This window comes from Bubalus kerabau, chromosome 16, assembly GCF_029407905.1.
Source record: "Bubalus kerabau isolate K-KA32 ecotype Philippines breed swamp buffalo chromosome 16, PCC_UOA_SB_1v2, whole genome shotgun sequence".
NCBI lineage: Eukaryota > Metazoa > Chordata > Mammalia > Artiodactyla > Bovidae > Bubalus > Bubalus kerabau.
The window spans coordinates 24744348-24769020 of NC_073639.1; the positions used below are offsets into that span (position 1 = coordinate 24744348).

The 24673-nt window shown below is 37.3% G+C and overlaps 1 long non-coding RNA gene across 2 annotated transcripts in view; it reads left to right on the forward strand.

Moving 5' to 3' along the window:
* The window catches only part of LOC129629929 (uncharacterized), a 207368-nt gene that overhangs the window by 138400 nt on the left and 44295 nt on the right, over nucleotides 1-24673 (forward strand). The window lies entirely within an intron of this gene.

Here is a 24673-nt window from a genome sequence, read left to right on the forward strand (position 1 = left end):
ACAGGAGAACAAAACTGAATATACCTTTTACTATAACTTTTTATTTTTAACTTCTCAGTATTTGGCTGACTTGACAGTGTTACAGAATGCAATATTGGTTCTCCTTAGCCCTACTGACCTGAATACCCCTGTACACTTAGGCTTGTAGGGCACACAGTTAACAGAAGCTGTGTCATTCTACTCTGCTGTTAACACTGAGAACTTCATAGACTATATGGCCACCTTTTCAACTTGATCTTTTTTTTTTTTTTTCCTTTAAAAGAATGAAAATATTTGGAAGGAAAAATGGGATTGATGTCACTGTTGCTCTAGCCTTTTAAATGCAGGGACTGTTACAACTTCATTGCTATAACCGCTGAAGATGCAGTTGAGAGGTGTAGCTCTGCTATTAGTTAATGGAAAAAGAAAATTTCTAGAAGAATGACCTCAAAACCCCAAGACAATTTGAAAAATATTTAATCTCTTAGATATTAAATTTTTTTCTGATTTTCTGTAAGATGACAGTGGTAACATGAATTTTATGAGTATATTTATGAATATAACCAAATTCATTTGTATTTATTTTTGTAGTTATTAAAATATGGCAAAATATTTTCCAAAATTATCAGTATTTATGTTTTGAAATTGTGTTCAACATTATCTAGTTAATAAAGCATGTACTATCATTCCTTTAATTGCCAGGCTTATTACGATTGTCCTTTTTTTTTTTTTTTTTTTGATCGATCTCTTTCATATTCCTGTTTAAAAACTATTACCTTTCCAGTGAAGAAATGACTGTTGATTCTATTTACAGTAACTGAAATGGTCATTAAAAGGGTCTTGGTGTCTTGGTTAATATTAAAAATTTTGACTTAGATAATACTGAATATAAAAGACTAAATTGTTTATCTTTGGCTATGCAGGTACCACCATGTCCTCTGAACTTGAAAACTGCAAATCACAGAGTAATCCACATCCATTTTATTTTCTAAAATAAATCTAATTTTGCATAGAAGGGTAGACATTAAAATCATACCAAAGGGAGGAATATACTTCTCAAATAATTAGTTCTGCTTCTTTGGTTCCATCTGGGATGATTTTGCTTAATACTGGCTTCACCAGGCACAGAGATGTGCTGGTTGCTGAGCAAATCTTAGACCACAGATAAATCAGGATGAGATTTAAATAGCATTATTTATTACCTTGCAAAAATAAGGTCAACAGACATTTTCATATGTCAATCACAATTATATGTTGTATAAGCTCTGACTTTATTTAGCACATCAGGTAGTGAGTAAGGTCTCTGAGGATGTTCAATATGTGAATGCGAGAAGTGGGCATGTAGTTTTCAAAGTAGTTCATGCTTCTTGACTGAAAATGAGTCTTTCAACATACTCCAAGACTCTCAGTTGTTAAATTTTTATTTTTGAGAACTGCTTACACAAAACTCTTCCAAGGCAAAAAAGCACCATGCTCTTCCCTACTTCAATCAGTGTAAGGAACCCTTGAGGATGTCCCGTGCCTCCTCCCCAGTGTGGGTAAAAATTGCTTAGATGATTGTAGTGTATATCAACAAAACCCTGACAAGTCTATTCTCACAAAAAACATTTGTTGATGCTTACTCATTATGAAGTTATCCTGAAAAAGGCAGCAAGTAACCCAGAGGACTAGGTAAAGTGTGGTAGGATGGTAGGCATAGGCCAAGATGTCCACTGAAAAAGAAAAGAATGAGAATAAAATATGAGGGAATGAGGCTGTCACAGAGGTTCATGATAGTTGTTGTTGTTCAGTTGCCAAGTTGTGTCCAACTTTTCGCAACCCCAATGACCGCAGCACTCCAGGCTTCCCTGTCTTTCACTATCTCCTGGAGTTTGCTCAGATTCATGTCCATTAAGTTGGTGATGCTATCTTACCATCTTATCCTCTGCTGTACCCTTCTCTTTTTGCCTTCGATCTTTCCAAGCATCAGGGTCTTTTCTAATGAGTCTGCTCTTCCCATCAGGTGGCCAAAGTATTGGAGCTTCAGCTTCACAATCTGTCCCTCCAGTGAATATTCAGGGTTGATTTCCTTTAGGATCGACTGGTTTGCTCTCTTTACAGTCCAAGAAACTCTCAAGGTTATTCTCCAGCCCTGCAATTTGAAGGCATCAATTCCTCTGCAATCAGCCTTCTTTATGGTCCAATTCTTACATCCATATATCACTACTGGAAAAACCAGAGATTTGATCATATGGTGGTCCTTTGTCAGCAAAGTGATGTTTCTGCTTCGTAATAAGCTATGTTTGTTATGGCTTTCCTTCCAAGGAGCAAGCATTTTTTTAGTTTCATGTCTGGAGTCTGCAGTGATTTTGGAGCCCAAGAAAAGAAAATCTGTCACTGCTTCCACTTTTTCCACTTCTATTTGCCATGAAGTGATGGGTACCAAATGCCATGATCTTAGTTTTTTTGAATGTTGAGTCTTTTTTTTTTTTAATTTTATTTTAGTTTTAAACTTTACATAATTGTATTAGTTTTGCCAAATGTCAAAATGAATCCGCCACAGGTATACATGTGTTCCCCATCCTGAACCCTCCTCCCTCCTCCCTCCCCATACCATCCCTCTGGGTCGTCCCAGTGCACCAGCCCCAAGCATCCAGCATTGTGCATCGAACCTGGACTGGCAACTCGTTTCATACATGATATTTTACATGTTTCAATGCCATTCTCCCAAATCTTCCCACCCTCTCCCTCACCCACAGAGTCCATAAGACTGTTCTGTACATCAGTGTCTCTTTTGCTGTCTCATACACAGGGTTATTGTTACCATCTTTCTAAATTCCATATACAGGCGTTTGTATAATGTATTGGTGTTTTTCTTTCTGGCTTACTTCACTCTGTATAATAGGCTCCAGTTTCATCCACCTCATTAGAACTGATTCAAATGTATTCTTTTTAATGGCTGAGTAATACTCCATTGTGTATATGTACCACTGCTTTCTTATCCATTCATCTGCTGATAGACATCTAGGTTGCTTCCATGTCCTGGCTATTATAAACAGTGCTGCGATGAACATTGGGGTGCATGTGTCTCTTTCCCTTCTGGTTTCCTCAGTGTGTATGCCCAGCAGTGGGATTGCTGGATCTTAAGGCAGTTCTATTTCCAGATTTTTAAGGAATCTCCACACTGTTCTCCATAGTGGCTGTATAGTTTGCATTCCCACCAACAGTGTAAGAGGGTTCCCTTTTCTCCACACCCTCTCCAGCATTTATTGCTTGTAGACTTTTGGATCGCAGCCATTCTGCCTGGCATGAAATGGTACCTCATAGTGGTTTTGATTTGCATTTCTCTGATAATGAGTGATGTTGAGCATCTTTTCATGTGTTTGTTAGCCATCTGTATGTCTTCTTTGGAGAAATGTCTATTTAGTTCTTTGGCCCATTTTTTGATTGGGTCATTTATTTTTCTGGAATTGAGCTGTAGGAGTTGCTTGTATATTCTCGAGATTAGTTGTTTGTCAGTTGCTTCATTTGCTATTATCTTCTCCCATTCTGAAGGCTGTCTTTTCACCTTGCTAATAGTTTCCTTTGATGTGCAGAAGCTTTTAAGGTTAATTAGGTCCCATTTGTTTATTTTTGCTTTTATTCCCAATATTCTGGGAGGTGGGTCATAGAGGATCCTGCTGTGATGTATGTCAGAGAGTGTTTTGCCTATGTTCTCCTCTAGGAGTTTTTTAGTTTCTGGTCTTAAGTTTAGATCTTTAATCCATTTTGAGTTTGTTTTTGTGTATGGTGTTAGAAAGTGTTCTAGTTTCATTCTTTTACAAGTGGTTGACCAGATTTCCCAGCACCACTTGTTAAAGAGATTGTCTTTAATCCATTGTATATTCTTGCCTCCTTTGTCAAAGATAAGGTGTCCATATGTGCGTGGATTTATCTTTGGGCTTTCTATTTTGTTCCATTGATCTATATTTCTGTCTTTGTGCCAGTACCATACTATCTTGATAACTGTGGCTTTGTAGTAGAGCCTGAAGTCAGGTAGGTTGATTCCTCCAGTTCCATTCTTCTTTCTCAAGATCGCTTTGGCTATTCGAGGTTTTTTGTATTTCCATACAAATTGTGAAGTTATTTGTTCTAGCTCTGTGAAGAATGCTGTTGGTAGCTTGATAGGGATTGCATTGAATCTATAAATTGCTTTGGGTAGTATACTCATTTTCACTATATTGATTCTTCCAATCCATGAACATGGTATATTTCTCCATCTCTTAGTGTCCTCTTTGATTTCTTTCATCAGTGTTTTATAATTTTCTATATATAGGTCTTTAGTTTCTTTAGGTAGATATATTCCTAAGTATTTTATTCTTTCCGTTGCAATGGTGAATGGAGTTGTTTCCTTAATTTCTCTTTCTGTTTTCTCATTATTAGTGTATAGGAATGCAAGGGATTTCTGTGTGTTGATTTTATATCCTGCAACTTTACTATAGTCATTGATTAGTTCTAGTAATTTTCTGGTGGAGTCTTTAGGGTTTTCTATGTAGAGGATCATGTCATCTGCAAATAGTGAGAGCTTTACTTCTTGTTTTCCAATTTGGATTCATTTTATTTCTTTTTCTGCTCTGATTGCTGTGGCCAAAACTTCCAAAACTATGTTGAATAGTAATGGTGAAAGTGGACACCCTTGTCTTGTTCCTGACTTTAGAGGAAATGCTTTCAATTTTTCACCATTGAGGATAATGTTTGCTGTGGGTTTGTCATATATAGCTTTTATTATGTTGAGGTAGGTTCCTTCTATTCCTGCTTTCTGGAGAGTTTTTATCATAAATGGATGTTGAATTTTGTCAAAGGCTTTCTCTGCATCTATTGAGATAATCGTATGGTTTTTATTTTTCAATTTGTTAATGTGGTGTATTACACTGATTGATTTGCGGATATTGAAGAATCCTTGCATCCCTGGGATAAAGCCCACTTGGTCATGGTGTATGATCTTTTTAATATGTTGTTGGATTCTGATTGCTAGAATTTTGTTAAGGATTTTTGCATCTATGTTCATCAGTGATATTGGCCTGTAGTTTTATTTTTTTGTGGGATCTTTGTCAGGTTTTGGTATTAGGGTGATGGTGGCCTCACAGAATGAGTTTGGGAGTTTACCATCCTCTGCAATTTTCTGGAAGAGTTTGAGCAGGATAGGTGTTAGCTCTTCTCTAAATTTTTGGTAGAATTCAACTGTGAAGCTGTCTGGACCTGGGCTTTTGTTTGCTGGAAGATTTTTGATTACAGTTTCAATTTCCGTGCTTGTGATGGGTCTGTTAAGATTTTCTATTTCTTCCTGGTCGAGTTTTGGAAAGTTGTACTTTTCTAAGAATTTGTCCATTTCTTCCACGTTGTCCATTTTATTGGCATATAATTGTTGATAGTACTCTCTTATGATCCTTTGTATTTCTGTGTTGTCTGTTGTGATCTCTCCATTTTCATTTCTAATTTTATTGATTTGATTTTTCTCCCTTTGTTTCTTGATGAGTCTGGCTAATGGTTTGTCAATTTTATCCTTTCAAAAAACCAGCTTTTGGTTTTGTTGATATTTGCTATGATCTCTTTTGTTTCTTTTGCATTTATTTCTGCTCTAAGTTTTAAGATTTCTTTCCTTCTACTAACCCTGGGGTTCTTCATTTCTTCCTTTTCTAGTTGCTTTAGGTGTAGAGTTAGCTTATTTATTTGACTTTTTTCTTGTTTCTTGAGGTGTGCCTGTATTGCTATGAACTTTCCCCTTAGGACTGCTTTTACCGTCTCCCACAGGTTTTGGGTTGTTGTGTTTTCATTTTCATTCGTTTCTATGCAAATTTTGATTTCTTTTTTGATTTCTTCTGTGATTTGTTGGTTATTCAGCAGTGTGTTGTTCCGCCTCCATATGTTGGAATTTTTAATAGTTTTTCTCCTGTAATTGAGATCTAATCTTACTGGATTGTGGTCAGAAAAGATGCTTGGAATGACTTCTATTTTTTTGAATTTACTAAGGCTAGCTTTATGGCCCAGGATGTGATCTATCCTGGGGAAGTTTCCATGTGCGCTTGAGAAAAAGGTGAAATTCATTGTTTTGGGATGAAATGTCCTATAGATATCAATTAGGTCTAACTGGTCTATTGTATCGTTTAAAGTTTGTGTTTCCTTGTTAATTTTCTGTTTAGTTGATCTATCCATAGGTGTGAGTGGGGTATTAAAGTCTCCCACTATTATTGTGTCATTGTTAATTTCTCCTTTCATACTTGTTAGCATTTATCTTACATACTGCAGTGCTCCTGTGTTGGGTGCATATATATTTATAATTGTTATATCTTCTTCTTGGATTGATCCTTTGATCATTATGTAGTGACCTTCTTTGTCTCTTTTCACAGTCTTTGTTTTAAAGTCTATTTTATCTGATACGAGTACTGCTACTCCTGCTTTCTTTTGGTCCCTATTTGCATGGAAAATCTTTTTCCAGCCCTTCACTTTCAGTTTGTATGTGTCCGCTGTTTTGAGGTGGGTCTCTTGTAGACAACATATGTAGGGGTCTTGTTTTTGTATCCATTCAGCCAGTCTTTGTCTTTTGGTTGGGGCATTCAACCCGTTTACCTTTAAGGTAATTACTGATAAGTATGATCCCATTGCCATTTACTTTATTGTTTTGGGTTCGAATTTATACACCGTTTTTGTGTTTCCTGTCTAGAGAATATCCTTTAGTATTTGTTGGAGAGCTGGTTTGGTGGTGCAGAATTCTCTCAGCTTTTGCTTGTCTGAAAAGCTTTTGATTTCTCCTTCATACTTGAATGAGATCCTTGCTGGGTACAATAATCTGGGCTGTAGGTTATTTTCTTTCATCATTTTAAGTGTGTCTTGCCATCCCCTCCTGGCTTGAAGAGTTTCTATTGAAAGATCAGCTGTTATCCTTATGGGTATTCCCTTGTGTGTTATTTGTTGTTTTTCCCTTGCTGCTTTTAATATTTGTTCTTTGTGTTTGATCTTTGTTAATTTGATTAATATGTGTCTTGGGGTGTTTCGCCTTGGGTTTATCCTGTTTGGGACTCTCTGGGTGATTATTTCCTTCCCCATTTTAGGGAAGTTTTCAACTATTATCTCCTTAAGTATTTTCTCATGGTCTTTCTTTTTGTCTTCTTTTTCTGGGACCCCTATGATTCGAATGTTGTAGCTTTTAATATTGTCCTGGAGGTCTCTGAGATTGTCCTCATTTCTTTTAATTCGTTTTTCTTTTATCCTCTCTGATTCATTTATTTCTACCATTCTATCTTCTAATTCACTAATCCTATCTTCTGCCTCTGTTATTCTACTATTTGTTGCCTCCAGACTGTTTTTAATTTCACTTATTGCATTATTCATTATATATTGACTCTTTTTTATTTCTTCTGAGTCCTTGTTAAACCTTTCTTGCATCTTCTCAATCCTTGCCTCCAGGCTATTTATCTGTGATTCCATTTTAATTTCAAGATTTTGGATCAATTTCACTATCATTATTCGGAATTCTTTATCAAGTAGATTCCCTATCTCTTCCTCTTTGGTTTGGTTTGGTGGGCATTTATCCTGTTCCATTATCTGCTGGCTATTCCTCTGTCTCTTCATCTTGTTTAAATTGCTGAGTTTGGCGTGTCCTTTCTGTATTCTGGCAGTTTGTGGAGTTCTCTTTATTGTGGCATTTCCTCGCTGTGTGTGGGTTTGTACAGGTGGCTTGTCAAGGTTTCCTGGTTAGAGAAGCTTGTGTCGATGTTCTGGTGGATGGAGCTGTATTTCTTCTCTCTGGAATGTAATGAAATGTCCAGTAATGAGTTATGAGATGTCTATGGTTTTGGGGTGACTTTGGGTAGCCTGTATCTTGAAGCTCAGGGCTGTGTTCCTTTGTTGCTGGAGAATTTGCTTGGTATGTCTTGCCCTGGAACTTGTTGGCCCTTGTGTGGTGCTTGGTTTCAGTGTCGGTATGGAGGCGTTTGATGAGCTCCTGTCAATTAATGTTCCTTGGAGTCAGGAGTTCCCTGGAGTCAGGGTTTGGACTTAAGCCTCCTACTTCCAGTTATTGGTCTTATTTTTACAGTAGTCTCAAAACTCCTCCTTCTATACAGCACCATTGATAAAACATCTACGTTAAAGATGAAAAGTTTCTCTACTGTGAGGGTCACTCAGAGAGGTTCACAGCGTTACATGGAGAAGAGAAGTGGGAGGAGGGAGTTAGAGGTGACCCAAATGAGATGAGGTGGAATCAGTAGTGGAGAGAGTGGGCTAGCCAGTAGTCACTTCCTTATGTGCACTCCACAACTGGACTGCTCAGAGATGTTCACGGAGTTATACAGAGAAGAGAAGAAGGAGACAGGAGACAGAGGTGGCCAGAAGGATAAAAGGGGGGAATGAAAAGGAGGGAGACAGATCCAGCCAGTAATCAGTTCCCTAAGTGTTCTCCACCGTCTGGAACACACAGAAATTCACCGAGTTGGGTAGAGTAGAGAGGGGTTAGGGAGGAGATACAGGCGACCTGATGGAGAAAACAGAGAGTCCAAAGGGAGAGAGAGCAGTCAAGCCAGTAATCTCGCTCCCTAGTGAAAAATGGGTCCTGAAGATTGGGTTCTTAAAGGTACAAAATTGGTAACAAATACATAAAAGCAAAAATTAAAAATCTAGAGTAGAGTTTGGAATTTCTAATATACGATGTTAATGAAAAGAAGAAGGAAAAGAAAGAGAGAAAAAACGAACAAAGAAAAACAAACAAGGTCATGAAAATTATAAAGAAACTACAGGTACAAAATTGATAACTAATACCAAAAAGCAAAAATTAAAAATCTAGAGTAGAGTTTGGAATTTCAAAAATAAAATGTTAAAAAAAAGAAGGAGAAAAATAAAGAGAGAAAACAAACAAACCAACAAAAACAATGTCGCAAAAATTATAAAGAAAATAGAGGTACAAAATTGATATCAAATACCAAAAAGCATAAATTAAAAATCTTGAGTAGAGTTTGGAATTGCAGATATACGATGTTATATAAAAGAAGAAGAGAAAGAAACAGAGGAAAAAAAAAAAAGTCACAGAAATTATAAAAAAAACTATAGGTACAAAATTGATAACATATACCAAAAGGCTAAAATTAAAAATCTAGAGTAGAGTTTGGAATTTCAAAAATACAATGTTAAAGAAAAGAAGAAAAAGAAAAAAAAAACAAAACATGGTCAAAAAATTATAAAATATATATATGAAATTTGCTGAAGAAGAAAAAAATAGGGTCTTTTTTTTTTTGCAAAGTAATAGGTTATAAAAGTGAAAATTAAAGGACAATAGAGGACTTAAATTTTTTTTTCAAAAAATTAAAAAAAAAAAAGAAAGATTGATTGTAAAAATAGTAAAAATACATCTAGGTCTTTCTCTGGTTTTGTTGTGAGTATTGTGGGTTCAGTTCATTTTTGGCTAGTTCTTTGGTCCAACTTATATTTCTAAAGATCTATAGGCCCCTTCCTATGTAGTCCGTAGTAACCACAGGGTTTTAATCTATGGCCTGTAGCTTCCAAGGTGTTTCCCTCTGTTATAGCTTCTTCTGTTTGCTGGTCTCTTCAGTGTCTGGTTTCTGCCCTGACACAAAGGGGACGGTGGAGGACACTTTTTTTTTTTTTTTTTTTTTTAGGCTCACTTGTTCAGTTGCGCTGTGGGGAGGGAGGGAGGGATGCTGCAAACAGATAACACTGGCATGCGCTCGCAGTGCCTCAGCCACACTGGGTCTGCCCCCACTCACGGCGCGTGTAGCCTCCCTGCCCACACTGCTCGGGCTCTAGGTTGTTCCACCGGGAACAATCAGAGGCCAGCCCTGGGCTGACCTCCCAGGTCTAAGCCGCTCAGGTTCAGGCACTCGGGTAGTCCTCAGAGGCGCAGACTCGGTTGGGCCTGCGTTTTGTGCTCTTCTCAGGTCTGAGCAGCTCAGGTGATGAGGTGTTTGGCGAGCGCCTATGCTGCGACTTATCGCCTCCCTGCCACTCGGTTATCTGGGTGTAAAACCGGCGCACCTTCTCAGGCAGCTGTTGACCGTCCAGACCCCCAAGAAGTTTTAGTTAGCAAAGAAGCCGGCTTACAGTTTTATAGATAGTGTCTCTCTGGGGCTGCGATTGCCCCCTTCCGGCTCTGGCTGCCTGTCACCGGAGGGGGAAGGTCTGCAGCCGGCTATCTCTGTTCAGTCCTTTGTTCCGTGTGCGGGCCTGGAGGTGTCTTAGGTTAGGGCTGGCTTTTCGCGTGGTAGATATCCCACAGTCTGGTTTGCTAGCCCAAATTATTTCGCTCAGATAGCGCTCAGGACATTCGGGCCAGATTCTTACTCTAAGCGACACAGCCTGCACCGCGCTTCCCTGCCCAGCCCCTGCTTGCTAATGCCGTGTGCAGGCGTCTGCGCTGCTTCTCCGCTGGGGGAGTTACCGTAGGGCTCACAATCTGCGATTTTTAATTGTTTATTTATTTTTTTCTCCCTGTTATGTTGCCCTCTGTGCTTCCAAAGCTCGGCACAGATTCAGCAGTGAGAAGGTTTCCTGGTGTTTGGAAACTTCTCTCTTTTTAAGACTTCCTTCCCTGGACGGAACTCCGTCCCTCCCTCTTTTGTCTCTTTTTTTGTCTTTTATATTTTTTCCTACCTCCTTTTGAAGAGTTGGGTTGCTTTTCTGGGTGCCTGATGTCCTCTGCCAGCATTCAGAAGTTGTTTTGTGGAATTTACTCGACGTTTAAATGCTCTTTTGATGAATTTGTGGGGGAGAAAGTGTTCTCCCCGTCCTACTCCTCCGCCATCTTGGCTCCTCCCTCTGAATGTTGAGTCTTAAGCCACCTTTTTTCTCTCTCCTCTTTCACTCTCGTCAAGGGGCTCTTTAGTTCCTTTTCTATTTCTGCCGTGATAGTGGTATAATCTGCATATATGAATTTGTTGATATTATATTTCTCTCGGCAATCTTGATTCCAACTTGTGATTCATCCGGCCCAACATTTCACATAATGTGCTCTGCACAAAAGTTAAACAAACAGAGTGACAATATTCAGCCTTGTTATACTCCTGTCCCAGTTTTGAACCAGTCATTTGTTCCATGTCCAGTTCTAACTGTTGCTTTGTTACCTCCATACATGTTTCACAAGAAGTAGATAAGGTGGTCTGGTATTCCCATCTCTTGAAGAATTTTCCAAAGTTTGTTTTGATCCACACAGTCCAAGACTTTTGAGTAGTCAATGAAGCAGAAGTTACTTTTTCTGGAGTTCCCTTGCTTTGTCTGTGATCCAATGAATGTTGACGGTTTGATCTCTGTTTCCTCTGCCTTTTCAAAACCCATCTTGTACATCTGAAAGTTCTTGGTTCACATAATGCTGAGGCCTAGCTTGAAGGATTTAGAGCATAACCTTGCCTGCATGTGAAATGAATACAATTGTATGATATTTTGAACACTCTTTGGCATTGCATTTCTTTTGGTTGGAATGAAAACTAACCTTTTCCAGTCCTGTGGCCACTGCTGAGTTTTCCAGATTTGCTGGCATATTGAGTGCAGCATTTTAACAGCATAATCTTTTAAGATTTTAAATAGCTCAGTTGCAATTCCATCACCTCCACTAGCTTTGTTTGTAGTAATGCTTCCTAAGACCCACTTGACTTCACACTCCAGGATGTCTGGCTCTAGGTGAGTGACCACACCATCATGGTTTTCTGGGTCATTAAGACCTTTTATGTATAGTTCTGTGTATTCTTGCCACCTCTTCTTAGTGTCTTCTGGTTCTGTTAGGTCCTTACTCTTTCTGTTCTTTATCATGCCCATCCTTGCATGAAATCTTCCCTTGATATCTCCAGGTTTCTTGAAGACATTTCTAGTCTTTCCTAGTCTATTGTTTTTCCTATATTTGCATTATTCACTTAAGAAGGCTTTCTTATCTCTCCTTGCTCTTCTCTGGAACTCTGCATTCAGTTGGGTTTATCTTTCCCTTTCACCCTTACCTTTCTCTTCTCTTCTTTTAACAGCTATTTATAAATCTTCCTCCTTAACACTTTGCCTTCTTGCATTTCTTTTTCTTTGGGATGAGTTTGGTCACCATCTCCTGCACAATGTAGTTAATTTTCATTGACATTCTTATTTCATATCTTGTAACTGTATGTCTGAAATGCTTAAATTCGCCTCTCAGTGGTTAGGCTACAGATGGGCTTCTCATGGAAATGCCTTCTGTAGCTTTCCTCAGATTCATAGAATTGGCATATTTTAATTTTTCTTTTCTTGTTTGTTATCTCTTTGAAAAGAATTCAGTCAAGGATCTTTCTTAAAAATAGGCCCAGCTCGATGGTCCTAATTTCTCAGGTTAAAAGCCTGCAATCATCTGAAACATATTTGTCCTTTACCTTCCATAGCCACAAAAATGTTTACTCTAGTTTTGCTTAATAAATCTTGGCTTACATTTTTATAGATATCCTATCTACTGCCATGCTCTAGTCACATTCATTTCTTACCGATCTTTGCTTCAGTTAGTTTTATAAATGTATTTTTGTCCATAATTGTAAAAATTAATTTCATAATATACTTTGAATCATAATGATATCAAAGTCATTAATTTGTCTCACATATTTGGACTACTTAACTCATAGAGAATAGTACAGATTTTGTGAAAATATGTTTAACCATTGTGTTAGATATTGTTGGGGATTTTAGACAACCTAGGAAAATGGCTACCAATGCTTCAGAGCATTTTTAAATTTACCAAATTAGAGATTGTTGCTATTGAAAGGCCATTGACCTTTCAGTGCCCATTTGAAAAAAAATTATATAAAGATAATCTGATTTCAGCAATAAAATTTAAATAAATTTGCATTTTATTGTATTTATTTGAAAAAGTAAGCAATCCAAACCCATACTATTTGTTGTGTAAGTAGTCAGTGCACATATACATATGGATTCTTGGACTTGTATTACAATAGCTTTCATCCTACTGTATGATTCTGTGTCTGAGCCATGATAAAAATAGCTAACTTAAAATTTGCAACTCAGATCACCTCTCTCTCTTACATACTCCCTCTTTCTCTCTCTGTCTTTCTCTCTCTGTCATTCTCTCTCTCTCTCCTCTCTCTCTCACAAACACATACACACACATGCACCCACACACATTTTTCACACTCCTGTCTGTGCTTGGCCATTTCTACTAGTGCTTCAGGTCTCAGCTTCAGATCAGTTTCTGCAGATCTTCTTTCAGTTACTGTAGGAATTCTTTTGTCCATCACTAGACTTTGCACCTCCCCTAGGTAATCTTAACACAAACTGTGTTTTATGTTTCTATCAATAAAGGTGAGCAGCCCAGTGTCAAGACTTTATCAACACAATTGTATTAAGTGTTCATAATGTGTAAGCTGTGAATGAATGAACTCTTTTCACAGGTACCTCTATCCATAGGTTCTGAGCCATTTCTATAACAAGTGTACATCCAGCATAAAATTCATAAAAAGTAAATTTTCATATTGCCTAAACTTATATACTATTCATCTGGAGAAGGAAATGGCAGCCTACTCCAGTATCCTTGCCTGGAAAATTCCATGGACAGTGGAGCCTGGTGAACTATTGGTCCATAGGGCTGCATAGAGTTGGACACTACTGAGTGACTAACGCACAACACACACATATGCTATTCATAAAAATAATTTTAAACATTCTTTATCTTTTAGGTTCTGTATGTTTCCAATATATTCTTTTAATATACTGTTTTTTTTTCTTATTGTTCCTAGTGAAAACTGACAGTAGAGCACATTTTCTTACTTTTTAAACAATAATAATAAGATATTTGCCAAGTTATTCGTGCTTGAGGATGTATCTTGTGGTAACTAAGCACCATATGTTCACCCACTGAGCCTAAAATCCAGAAATTAAAACTGAATGTTCACATTATATATTATATTTATATTGATTTGAGAGGAGATTGCATTCACTTCTTCATCTGGCTGTCAGACTACATCTAATCATGAAAACTTTAATCTAGAGAAGTCAGACAAAATAATGAATTTTCATCCTTTTTTTGTTTATTTATTTTTTTCCATACTTAACAGATTGAAATTAATGTTGAAGTGGCCCATTAATTCCCTTCATCTTCTTTAATATTTTCTTGGAAGGAAAAATGTAGCATACAGTATATGATATAAAGCTAATTTCCTTAAGTATTAAGGTATCAGCTTTACTGTATCACAGAAGAACTCTTTTAAATATATTGTTTCATGGCGTTTGTTCAAAGGGTCATAGTCGTGCCATATTTCACATATGCAAATTATGATTTTCTAAATAACAACTTCAGAAAAAGTTTTATATTTTTATTATAGCCTATATTTCATATGTTAAAAGCTTCTTTCAAGGCATTTTTAAATTTAACTTTCATTAAGGTCCAAGTCCTGATATTGAGCACAATACTTCATAATTAAAATGAAATAGGTCCAAGGTAAGGAGCAGCAGCTGTGCTTTGCTAGAGCAGCTGTGAACAGATACCCCACATCCAAGGTAAGAGAAACCCAAGTAAGATGGTAGATGTTGCAAGAGGGCATCAGAGGACAGACACACTGAAATGATACTCACAGAAAACTAGTCAATCTAATCACACTAGGACCACAGCCTTGTCTAACTCAATGAAACTAAGCCATGCCCGTGGGGCCACCCAAGATGGGTGGGTCATGGTGGAGAGGTCTGACAGAATGTGGTCCACTGGAGAAGGGAATGGCAAATCACTTCAGTATTCTTGCCTGGAGAACCCCATGAACAGAATGAAAAGGCAAAATGATAGGATACTGAAAGAGGAACTCCCCAGGTCAGTAGATTCCCAATATGCTACTGGAGATCAGTGGAGAAATAACTCCAGAAAGAATGAAGGGATGGAGCCAAAGCAAAAACAATACCCAGTTGTGGATGTGACTGGTGACAGAAGCAAGGTCCGATGCTGTAAAGAGCAATATTGCATAGGAACCTGGAATGTCAGGTCCATGAATCAAGGCAAATTGGAAGTGGTCAAACAAGAGATGGGAAGAGTGAACGTCAACATTCTAGGAATCAGCGAACTAAAATGGACTGGAATGGGTGAATTTAACTCAGATGACCATTATATCTACTACTGCAGGCAGGAATGCCTCAGAGGAAATGGAGTAGCCATCAGGGTCAACAAAAGAGTTCAAAATGCAGTACTTGGATGCAGTCTCAAAAATGACAGAATGATCTCTGTTGGTTTCCAAGGCAAACCATTCAATATTACAGTAATCCAAGTCTATGCCCCAACCAGTAATGCTGAAGAAGCTGAAGTTGAACGGTTATATGAAGACCTACAAGACCTTTTAGAACTAACACTGAATCTCCATGGACTGCAAGGAGATCCAACCAGTCTGTTCTGAAGGAGATCAGTCCTGGGATTTCTTTGGAGGGAATGATGCTAAAGCTGAAACTTCAGTACTTTGGCCACCTCATGCGAAGAGTTGACTCATTGGAAAAGACTCTGATGCTGGGAGGGATTGGGGGCAGGAGGAGAAGGGGACGACAGAGGATGAGATGGCTGGATGGCATCACTGACTTGATGGACCTGAGTTTGAGTGAACTCCAGGAGTTGGTGATGGACACAGTGGCCTGGTGTGCTGCGATTCATGGGGTCGCAAAGAGTCGGACACTACTGAGCGACTGAACTGAACTGAACTGATGGAGAAAATTAAAACACCTTAATAAACTTCTTTCCTTGCTCTAATTGAACTACTTCAAAGGATTTGGTTGTTTATTTGCTAAGTCGTATCTAACTCTTATGATCCCATGGACTGTGGCCCATTAGGCTCCTCTGTTCATGAGATTCTCCAGGCAAGAATACTGGAGTGGGTTGCCATTTCCTTTTCCAGGGGATCTTCCTGACCCAGGAATTAAACCTGGGTCTCCTGTATTGCAGACAGATTCTTTACTGACTGAGCTACGAGAGAAGCTGCAAAGGATATAACTGAGTTAAAAAGGAAGTTTAAGCTTGCCCTATTTACCATATCTATATACTAATATTACATTCAGACAGATTTTAGAAAACTAGCGGAACTAAATTTTAATTTAGTCCCTTTGATACATAAAGTGTAGACTTAAGGTATTGTACAACTCTATTGAAAAATACTTGATTTCTTGTGTACAATGTTAATTTAAAAATCATCAGCAGTGAGCCTCCATTATCTCTAGAGAGATAAAACATATAAAATCCTTAATTTTCAAAAGTAATAAATAACATCTCACTTAAATTTTAACTAAAGTTACAACTTGTTACTCTTAATACTTATCCCATTCTTTAAAATGTTTTAGAAAGAAATACTGAATGCCTCATTATAAACTGCAACAATTTTTAAGAAGAAAGTTAAAAATATTGAAATATGTATCAGACTGTCAGATTTAGTGATTTTTAAAATGCTCAAGTATTCAATTTCCACTTTATTTTAATAAGATGAAGTAAAAAAATAAAAGTGAAACTGTTAGTCACTCACTTGTGTCTGACTCTTTGAGACCCCATCGACTGTAGCCCACTAGGTTCCTTTGTCCGTGGAATTCTCCAGTCAAGAACACTGGAGTGCATAGCCATTCCCTTCTCCAGGAGATCTTCCCAACCCAGGCATTGAACCCTTGTCTCCTGCATTGCAGGCAGATTCTTGACAATATGTGTGACCAGAGAAGCCCTTTAATAAGGTACTAATTATCATCTCAAAAGTTATAATACCAGGAACATTTTATTTCCTGTGCTTTAACTTAACTTGGCTACCAGGTTTACAAGTAAATGAATCTGTTGACAGAAATTGCATAAAATGCCTAATCAAAATGTACTTCATAATGGGAGGATCTGACTGTGTAACTATGGCATTTGTGTCAAGAAGTTTGATAAAATTCAGATCAGACCCATACTCCTGAATTTTAATAAGTTCCCTACTACAAATGAAAATATTTTAATAAATCTTTGAATATGTCTAACCTCACTTTCTTAATGCTTCATCTACCATCTCAACTTAAAGTTGTGATTCAATATTGGCAAATATTACAACAGGACTAATTTCCCTTTTTCTATTCATACTTTCCTAAAGATAGCTCTTGTCCTTGCTTGCAATGGAGTAGGCAAAAAAAAAAAAAAAAAAAAAATAGAAAGGATGGTTTAATTACCATTAATTGCCATTTTATAAATTTTAATTTTAGCTAAGACATGATATAGAAAAAGTTCCCTTAAATCTCAACATTCAAAAAACTAAGATCATTGCATCTGATCCCATCGCTTCATGGCAAATAGAAGGGGACAAAGTAGAAGCAGGGACAGATTTTGTTTTCCTGGGATCCAGAATCACTGAGGACAGTGACTGCAGCCATGAAATTAAAAGATACTTGCTCCTTGGAAGGAAAGTTATGGCAAATCTAGACAGCATGTTAAAAAGCAAAGACATCACTTTGCTGACAAAGGTCCGCATAGTTAAAGCAATTGTTTTTCCAGTAGTTCTATATGGATGTGAGAATTGAACCATAAAGGTTTGATGCTTTCAAATTGTGGTGCTGGAGAAGACTCTTGAGGGTCACTTGGACTTCAAGGACATCAAACTAGTCAATCCTAAGAGAAATAAAGTCTGAATTTCCATTGGAAGGACTAATGCTAAAGCTGAAGCTCCAATACTTTGGCCATCTGATGCAAAGAGATGACTCATTAGAAAAGACCTTGATGTTGGGAAAGATTGAAGGCAAAAGGAGAAAAGAGTAGAAGATGATGAGAAGTTAGATAGCATCACCAACTCAATGGACATGATTTTGAGCAAACTCTGGGATATGGTGAGGGACAGGGAAGCCTGGCGTACTGCAGTACATGGGGTCACAAAGAATCAGACACGACTTAATGACTGAACAACAACATAAAATATAAACTTTAAATTTATTCAAGTGATACACTATTGTGATTTTTAAAAGATATTTTTAAATAAAAAATATACTGATTAATAAGGTAACGTGTATATGCCTTTATACAAAATTGTTAAATTTATAGTCAGCATTTTAATATGATTTTTTAGTCATAATTTCCACATGGCTAAATCCAAGCAAAGGTATCTTCCAGTCTTAAAGATGATACCTCACTGCCTCAAAAATCTTGATGTGCACTCCATGAATAGAGGGAAGAATTTATGCAGAATGAAAAAGTAAAGTGAAGAAGTATGTTAAGACAAATTAAGATATATCTAACACTCAATAGGTGTTATAGAAATATAGAAAACAAAATTTGAACTTCGTGCATTGCAGTTTATAATCTATTTTCTGAAGAGCCTGAGATGTATAAAACTCAAAAATTAGGCCATAGGGTCTTTAAAAAAAGATTTTTGTTCTTGATGTGAAAATTTATATAGAGAGAAATATTTACACAGTGGGTCCTCAATCTGATATTTTCAACAAAGTCAATAGTGATTCTTATTAAAGAACAAAACAGCACAACTCCCCTAAATAAAACAAAATAAAATATGCTATGATTATTCCATCAGGGATTCTGATAATAAAGTCTAGACACATGTTCCAGATACATGAAAATTAAGCAAATTAAAAATACACAATATATGTTATAAGAAACAACCAGTGTTACAAGGCACAAGTATCAACACTGTTGTTCCTTACTCATGTATGCATTAAAAGCTTAAAGCAAATATGAAGGGAATATGAAGAAATAAAGAAAACTAAGATCATGACATTCAAGTTATGCCATTGAGGTAAATTGGAAAATAAATATAGGACTTGGAAGAGAAGAGTGGGATGGGTAATTTCAGAAAAAGGACATCATTGGAATAAAGACTCAGATATAAAATGCCCCTCTATATGAAAAGAGCAGTAACAACAGTAGTAATTATTGAGAGAATGTGTGTAAGTATGAGTAAGATAATTGTTAAATTGAAGACAGTATATTTGTGGAACCTCTGTTTAAAATCAAGATAATCCCCGATTTCTGTAGATAAAAATCAATTGTCCTTTAATGTTGCATACAAGGTTTATCAACACCTTATTTCAGATTCATCTTCCACAATTTCTTCCATCTGTATCTTACTTGACAGCTGAAGAGGCCACTTGGTTTTCCTTTAACTCACCTGTAAGATAACTGTTTTCCACATGCGCACCCACACCTTCATCCCCGTTTCTCTTATGACTCTTTCCTGAACTGTCTCCTCATCTATACAATTTTCCTAAGTCAGTTGCCACACATTTACCTTGTACATATTTTTATTAGCATTTCCTTCTCCCTACTGTATTTGTGGTCTTGTCCCTATGTATCTTTTCTTTATTCTTGAGAGTTATTTAAGGACTCCATTTGTTTATGTATTCAGCGCATCCATCACAAATCAACAGATCAGCAGAGTATTCTCTCAGTGACTGTTTATAACTGGGAGACTATAATATTATAAAACAATTAATAGCTTAGGTATAAAGCACATGTAACAGCAAATTCAGTCAATTCAGTTGCTTAGTCATGTCAGACTCTTTGCGACCCCATGAATCGCAGCACACCAGGCCTCCCTGTCCATCACCAACTCCTGGAGTTTACTCAAACTCATGTCCATCGAGTCAGTGATGCCATCCAGCCATCTCATCCTCTGTTGTCCCCTTCTCCTCCTGCACCCGATCCCTCCTAGCATTAGGGTCTTTTCCAATGAGTCAACCCTTCACATGAGGTGGCCAAAGTATTGGAGTTTCAGCTTTAGCATCAGTCCTTCCAATGAACACCCAGAACTGATCTCCTTCAGAATGGACTGGTTGGATCTCCTTGCAGTCCAAGGGACTCTCAAGAGTCTTCTCCAACACCACAGTTCAAAAGTGTCAATTCTTCGGCGCTCAGCTTTCTTCATAGTCCAACTCTCACATCCATACATGACCACGGGAAAAACCATAGCCTTGACTAGATGGACCTTTGTTGGCAAAGTAATGTCTCTGCTGTCTAGGTTGGTCATAACTTGTTGACAATTCCCTGTATATAGGTCTTTATGCCTTTCAGTATATGAATGTCACACCTCAGTTTTATAAATTATCAAAGAAGAAATCAGGGCATGAACCAAAGGCAGATATCTATAAATTAGCAAGGCCTGAATGGCTTCAAACAGATGTGCCATATATTGGAAAATAACTAAGGTATATAATTGAACTAATGGAGGAGGTTTGTGTTTAGAGTATATATAGCTATAATCTTTAGTAGAGAGTGGACAGGAAGGAAACAACCAAGATACATTGGTTGTGTCATAGTAAACAGTAAAGTTACTTTTGTACCCTGAAAGTTGTTATAATTCTTCATGAGACCTGAAAAGGTGTTTTCTTATTTCTTTTTCTCATTTGATGGTATAAGCCTAGGATATTTCATTGTAGGTATTAACTAGAGTAACTTGAGCTCTTTCACCTTTACCTTGGAAAAGCCAAGGTAATATGAATAAATAATCAAAATAGTGTAGAAAAGACAAAATCCTGTCTTTTGAGAACAGAAAGCAGATCTAAATTTTTAAAATAAGATTTAAGGATCAAAATTAACCTATTGGTCTAATACTCTCTTGTCCTGTAACAGTAGTTCCAAGAAGAATTTCTTGGATATTTCATTAATTTTATAAGCTATAAAATAATTATATAGAATGTTATCCATTAATTTACACTTTTAAGAAGAAACTGGGTATTATATATTAAGTCTAAAATGTTTGCACACGTCCTTTTCAAGAGTTTGATCATTTAAGATCAAAGCTAAGAGTAAGTCTGAAACTGAAAGCCTTGCAATTATTTTTTCACAGCTGTTTGCTATTTTGCCCCTGGAAGAATAATAACAATTCAGTAGAAATATTTTTAAAGCAAAGAATGAGTTTAAATTGTAATTGAGGGCATATGTTGGTAAGGCTGAGCTACTTATGTTAACCAGGAAAACTAATCACTTGGATGTTGGAAGGTCCCTAAACATTCTTAGGAATTTCTATATCATGATTTTTATTTATTTGTTTTAGTCAAGGTTGTTATGAAAAGGAAAGAAGAGTTCCTTGAATAACACTATGAATAACAGTTTGGTTAAATGACACAATTTTGTCAGAAGGCCAAGATATTGATTCAGATAGCCAACTATGTAATGTAGTGCATCTGTCTACTCTGTTCTCTGTTTTCTTAGTAATGATTAATTTGACTCTCTAGTTACATGCAACCAGGAAGTCAGATTTCAGATTTGAGTCCTGAAGTTATCTGTTTGATTTTCCCTGTTTTATTCAACCTTGTTCTTTTGCCTTGTCTTCCATGATTTCATCTTAATTATGATTTTTGCCCTCTTTGTGTTAATTGTCAGGGACATTTCTCTCTGCCTTTACTTTGTGTTTCTTATGAGAAACAACAAAAATGTTATCCTTTTTATCAGAACCAAGAGCACAGAAAACAAAAGGATTAAGTAACAAACAAGGAAAAAAAACTCAAACACACGCTTGTTGCTTTTTTGTTCCTGCTGGGCTTTTCCATACTCTTACTTTCTGTATCTCTTCTTGGTGTTTTGGCAGCATCAAGAGGAGACCAAATTGAAAAACGGTTGAAGTTCCTCACTTTGTGAGGACTACTCTGATTGTTTATATATTAATTCAAGTTGTAAAGGAATTTTAAAGGAACTCTGAGATTTTGTTAAGGAAAAGAGGGCTTCTTGGAGTTGTCCTCCTGCAAGATTGATCCCTAATATTCAGTCCTCACTTATCTGTGCTATTTATTTTCAGTCTTCCATGTAATCTCAGAGTGGCTTTTAGATTAAGTTGTGAAAGATAGAAGTGAAGGGCAAAAGGCTGCTGTGATATTTGGGATATAAAATCTAGTCACAGAGGAAAGAATTGAGGTCTTCAAGAAAAGTATGGCCAAGCTACAAAACTAGTGCTGTGTTTTTTTTTTTTTTTTTTTTTCTGTGTACTCTGGGTCCCATTCAAGCAGAATGCAGAGTTATCGTCACCAATATAGGTTTATGTATTGATAAGCAGTCAGGCCAATGGTTTGCATTTTTCATTGAGCTTACCTTTAACAGATTTCTGGCCTCTCTAGGATTGTAACCATTTCTAGAAATGGACTGGAATGGGACAGTTTAATTCAGATGATGATTATATCTACAACTGTGGGCAAGAATCCCTTAGAAGAAATGGAGTCACACTTCATAGTCAACAAAAGAATATGAAATGCAGAACTTGGGTACAATCTTAAAAACAACAGAATGATCTCGGTTTGTTTCCAAGGCACACCATTCAATATCACACTAATCCAGGTCTATGCCCCAACCACGAGTGTCAAAGAATGTGAAGTTGAACAGTTCTATGAAGACCTACAAGACATTCTAGAACTAACACCAAAAAAAAAAAAAAAAAAAAAAAAAAAAAAAAATCCCCTTTCATCACAGGGGACTGGAATACAAAAGTAGGAGTTGAAAAGATATTTGGAGTAACAGGCAAGTTTGCCTTGAGGTAAAATTTTAAGCAGGGGAAAGGCTAACAGAGTTTTGTCAAGAAAACTTACTGGTCATAGCAAACACTCTTCCAACGACACAAGAGAAGACTCTACACGTGGACATCAAAAGATGGTCAATACCAAAATCAGAATGATTATATTCTTTGCAGCCGAAGATGGAGAAGCTCTATACAGTCAGCAAAAACAAGACCAGGAATTGACTGTGGATCAGATCATGAACTCCTTATTGCAAAATTCTGACTTAAATTGAAGAGAGTAGGGAAAACCACTAGATCATTCAGGTATGACCTAGATCAAACCCCTTACAATTATACAGTGGAAGTGACAAATAGATTCAAGGGATTAGATTTGGTAGAAAGAGTGCCTGAAGAACTATGGATAGAGGTTCATAACATTGTGCAGAGGGCAGTGATCAAGACCATCCCCAAGAAAAAGAAATGCAAAAAGGCAAAATGGTTGTCTGAGGAGCCTTACAAATAGCTGAGAAAAGAAGAGAATTGAAAGGCAAAGGAGAGAAGGAAAGATATATCCATCTGAATGCAGAGTTGCAAAGAAAAGTGAGGAGAAATAAGAAAGCGTCCTCAGCAATCAATGCAAAGAAGTAGAAGGAAAACAATAGAATGGGGAAGACTAGAGATCTCTTCAAGATAATTAGAGATGCCAAGGGAACATTTCATGCAAAGATGGGCAACATAAAGAACAAACAGTATGGACCTAACAGAAGCACAGGAAGTTAAGAAGATTTGGCAAGAATACACAGAAGAACAAAAAAGATCTTAGTGACCCAGATAACCATCGTGGTGTGATTATTCCCCTAGAGCCAGACATCCTGGGGTGTGACATCAAGTGGACCTTAGGAAGCATCACTATGAACAAAGCTAGTGCAGATGGTTAAATTCCAGCTGAGCTATTTCAAATCCAGAAGATGATGCTGTTACAGTACTGCACTCAATATGCCAGCAAATTTGAAAAACTCTGCAGTGGCCATAGGACTGGAAAAGGTCAGTTTTCATTCTAATCCCAAAGAAAGGCAATGCCAAAGAATGCTCAAACTATCGCACATTGCACTCATCTCACATGCTAGTAAAGTAATGCTCAATATTCTCCAAGCTGGGCTTCAACAGTATCTGAACTGAGAACTTCCCTATGTTCAAGCTGGATTTAGAAAAAGCAAAGGAACCAGAGATCAAATTGCCAACATCTGTTGGATTATAGAAAAATCAAGGGGATTCCAGAAAAATATCTACTTCTGCTTTATTGACTACGCTAAAGACTTTGACTGTTTGACAAACTGGAAAATTCCTCAGGAGATGGGAATACCAGACCACCTTACCTGCCTCCTGAGAAGTCTGTAAAACGTCAAGAAGCAACAGTTAGTACCAGACATGGAACAACAGATTGGTTCCAAATTGGGAAAGGAGAACTTTGAGGCTGTATATTGTCACCTTGCTTATTTAACTTATATGCAGAATACATCATGCAAAATGTCAGGCTGGATGAAGCACAAGCTGGAATCAAGATTGCTGGGAGAAATATCAATAACCTCAGCTATGCAGATGATACTACCCTTATGGCAGAAAGCAAAGAGGAAATAAAGAGCCTCTTGATGAAAGTGAAAGAGCAGAGTGAAAAAGCTAGCTTAAAACTCAACATTCAAAATCTAAGATCATGGCATCTGGTCCCATCACTTCATGGCAAATAGATGGGGAAACAATGAAACAGTGACTGACTTTATTTTTCTGGGCTCCAAAATCATTGTACATGGTGACTGCAGCCATTAAATTAAAAGACGCTTACTCCTTGGAAGAACAGTTATGACCAACCTAGACAGCATATTAAAAAGCAGAGATGTTGCTTTGCTGACAAAGGTCCATATAGTCAAACTGTTTTTTCCAATAGTCATGTATGGATGTGAGAGTTGGACCATAAAGAAAGCTGAGTGCTGAAGAATTAATGCTTTTGAACCCTGATGTTGGAGAAGTCTCTTGAGTCTCTTGGACAGCAAGGAGATCAAACCAGTCGATCCTAAAGGAAATACGTCCTAATATTCATTGGAAGGACTGATTCTGAAGCTGAAGCTCCAATACTTTGGCCCCTTGACACGAAAAACTGACTCATTTGAACAGACTCTGATGCTGGGAAAAATTGAAGGCGGGAGGAGAAGGGGACGACAGAGGATGAGATAGTTGGATGGCATCACTGACTGATGGACATGAGTTTGAGCAAGCTCTGGGAGTTTGTGATGGACAGGGAAGCCTGGTGTGCT